Source organism: Sorex fumeus, unplaced genomic scaffold (genome assembly GCF_029834395.1).
Source record: "Sorex fumeus unplaced genomic scaffold, SorFum_2.1 ptg000021l, whole genome shotgun sequence".
Lineage (NCBI taxonomy): Eukaryota > Metazoa > Chordata > Mammalia > Eulipotyphla > Soricidae > Sorex > Sorex fumeus.
Genome location: NW_026606078.1, coordinates 12,670,879 through 12,674,890, shown reverse-complemented (window position 1 = coordinate 12,674,890; position 4,012 = coordinate 12,670,879).

Here is a 4,012-nt window from a genome sequence, read left to right as displayed (position 1 = left end):
GAGAAACAGTACAATGAACAGAGAGCTTGCCTTTCAGGCAACTTACTTGGGCTGGATCTCCAGCACCACATAAGGCCCTGAGCTCTGTCAGGAGTAATCTCTGAGCTCAGTGCCAGAAGTAAGCTTTGATCAATACTGGATGTGGCCACAAAATTAAGTACAGAATTAAAGGTAAGGTAAAGGTAAAGGCCCTCCCGTTGATCGTCGATTTGCTCGAGCGGGCCCAGTAACGTCTCCATTGGAGACTTTGTTGTTACTGTGTTTGGCATATTGAATACTCTCGGTAGCTTGTCGGGCTCTCCGAGAGGAGCGGAGGAATAGAACTCAGGTCGGCCATGTTGGCCGCTTGTAAGGCGAATGCCCTACCGCTGTGCAGAATTAAACCATGATAAAGTATTCTGTGAAGTTTTCAGTATGTTATGTTGCTTTGTATAATAGAAGCATAATATAATTTCATATACTTGAAAGAAAATTGCTAAATTTTTAATTTTATCAAATAAGGTAAATTTTTGGCTTCTTAAAAATTCTCTTTTTTCTATTTGATAGTGGGGATATGAGAGCTTGTAAAATTTTTTTTTTATACAATCAGCAAGGCTGCTGTAGGACCTTTCTGAATTCCATGCACAGCTGTTCAATGAGGACCATCACTCACAAAAGCCTGAGCCTGGGGGCGAGGCTTTGTGCTCACTGAGAGAGACTCGTCATGGTACTTCTCAGGAAACCATATTAGATACCAGGGCTCAAACCCTTGTGTCAGCCCTGTGCAAGGTAAGCATCCTACTCACTGTTATATTGCTCCAGTCTCTTGTTATTAAACTGCTTAAAAATAAAATCCCTTAACTCAGATTTATGATAAGCATTTTAAAGTGTTTATCTTTTAGAATGAGAATGCTAGAAAGATAGTAAGGAGCATGCCTTGCGTGTGCTGACCCATATATGACTCCTCGGCACCACATACAGTTTCCCAGCAACCCCCAGGGACAACTGATGAGCAAAGTGCAGCTAGGAATATCCCCTGAGCACTGCAGGGTGTAGCTCAAACCCCTCCCAAAATAAATCAAATTAAGGTAAATAATTCAAGACTCAAGTACATTCCTGAAATTGATGCCATATCTGTCAGTCAACTAAATGGAATAAATAACAAAAGAAAAACTTTAATTTCTGACCTACATCAAATAGGATTAAAGGATATTTAGAAAAAATTTTACCCCAAAGTATCTGAATTTACTTTTTAAAAAAAGTGTATACAGCTCAGGTGTGTGACCAGCCACTGGTGCGCCATCCTCGCGCCTGTGCACATGCTCATCACTTGGACCCGAACCCTCCCAACAACCCTGGACCTCCATCCTGCCCGCCTCCAGCGCCACCATCTTGCTCCCTCACTCAGGTGTGTGACCCTTCCCCCCTGCTCCCCTACCCCCAGGCCCCACCTACAGCACAGCGGGGGTTGTGACTTTTGTGGTTTAACATTAGTAATTCAATAAACATAATCCATCATATAAACAAAAGAAATGATAAAACCAGATGATCATAAAAACAGATGCAGAGAAAGCATTTGACAAGATCCAGCACCCGTTTATGATGAAAACTCTCGCCAAAATGGGTATTGAGGGAAGTTTCCTCAATATAGTCAAAACCATCTACCACAAGCCTATGGCAAGCATTATCTTCAATGGGGAAAAAAACTAAGAGCCTCCTAACTAAGATCAGGAACAAGACAAGGATGTCCACACTCACCACTTCTGTTCTGAAGTACTTGCAATAGCAGTTAGGCAAGAAAAAGATATTAAGGACATCCAGATAGAAAAGGAAGAAATCAAGCTCTCACTATTTACAGAAGATATGATACTATATTTAGAGAATCCTAAAACCTCTACCAAGAAGCTTCTAGGAACAATTTACTTGTACAATAAAATCATAGGTTATAAAATCAATATCCAAAAGTCCATGGCTTTCCTATATCCAAATCATGGGACAGAAGAAAGTGACATGAAAAAAGCAATCCCATTCACAAACATGCCTCAGAAAATCAAGTAGCTCAGAATCAGCTTAACTAAGGTGGTAAAGGAGCTGTAAGAAGAAAACTACAAAATGTTATTTCATGAAGTAAAAGAGGACACAAGAAAATGGAAAGATATCTCCTGCACATGGATTGGGAGAATGAACATTGTCAAAATGGCCATACTCCCCAAAGCATTGTACAGATTCAACGCAATTTCTATAAGGATAACCATGAAATTCTTCAAAGAAATGGATCAAACACTTTTGAAATTCATATGGAACAATAAATTCCCACAAATAGCTAAAGCAATTTAGGGAAAAAGAAGATGGAAGGCATCACCTTCCCCAACCTCAATCTCTATTACAAAGAGGTAATAATTAAAACAGCATAGTAGTGAAATAAAGGCAGACACAGACCAATGGAATAGGGTTGAATATCCTTACACACACCTTCAAATATATGATCATCTAATCTTTGATAAAGGAGAAAGAAATGAGAAGGGGAGCAAGGCAAGCCTCGTTAACAAATGTGGTGCTGGCAAAACTGGACAGTTACATTAAAAACAATGGGCTCAGGCCTTAACGTAACACCATGAACAAAAGTCAAATCAAAATGGATTAAAGACCTCAACATCACACCAGAATCCATAAGATACATTGAAGACCAATTCGGAAAAACCCTCCACAACATTGAAGCTAAAGGTATCGTCAGAGATGACATGCCACAGACCAAGCAATTGGAAATAGAGATAAACAAATGGGACTATCTTAAACTTAGAAGCTTCTATACTTCAAAAGAAGTAGTGACCAGAATACAAAGACAGTCTACAGGATGGGAAAGGATATTCACCCAATATCCATCTGAGAAAGGATTGATATCAAGGATCTGCAAGGCACTGGTTGAACTCCACAAGAAGAAAACATCCAACTCCATCAGAAAATGGGGCAATGAAGTGAATAGAGACTTTCTCAAAGAAGAAATATGAATGGCCAAAAGGCACATGAAAAATGCTCTACATCACCGATCATCAGGGAGATGCAGATCAAAACTACAATGAGATGTCATCTCACACCACAGAGACTAGCTCACATCCAAATGAAAAAAGCAACCAGTGTTGGTGTGGATGTAGGGAGAAAGGTACTCTCCTTCACTGCTGGTGGGAATGCTGACTAGTTCAGCCTTTTTGAAAAACAGTGTGGACATTTCTCAGAAAATTCAAAATTGATCTCCATTTGACCCAGCAATACCACTTTCTGGGAATATATGCCAGAGATGAAAAAAAGTATAGTATAAATGACTTCCGCACTTGTATGTTCGTTGCAGCACTGTTTACAAAAGCCAGGATCGGGAAAAAAAACTGAGTTCCCGTGAACAGATGACTGGTTAAAGAAACTTTGGTACATCTACACAATGGAATATTATGCAGATGTTAGAGAAGATAAAGTCATGAAATTTTCATCTACTTGGATCAACATGGAGACTATCAAGCTAAGTGAAATGAGTCAAAAAGAGAGGGACAGACATAGGAGGACTGCACTCATCTGTGGAATATAAAGTAACAGAATGGAGACTAACACCCAAGGATACAAAACAGGAGATACAAACCAGGAGGATTGCTCCATGGCTTGGAAGCTGGCCTCACATGCTGGAGAAAAAGGCAGCTTAGATATTGAAGGGAACATCAAGTAAAGGATGCTTGGAGAGTCTGCTCGGGATGGGATATGTGTACTAAAAGTAGACTATAGAATGTGATGGCCACTTAATACCTGTATTGCAAACCACAACATCCAAAAGAAGAGTGAGAGCAAAAGGGAATGTGCCTGCCACAGAAGCAGGGTGGGGGGGATTGGGTAGGGGTGGTGGGAGGGACATTGGGATCAATGGTGGTGGAGAATGGGCACTGGTGGAGGGATTGGTACTCGATCTTTGTATGACTGAAATTTAAGCACAAAAGTTTGTGAGTCTATAACTGTACCTCATGGTGATTCATTAAAAAAAGTGGGTATCAAG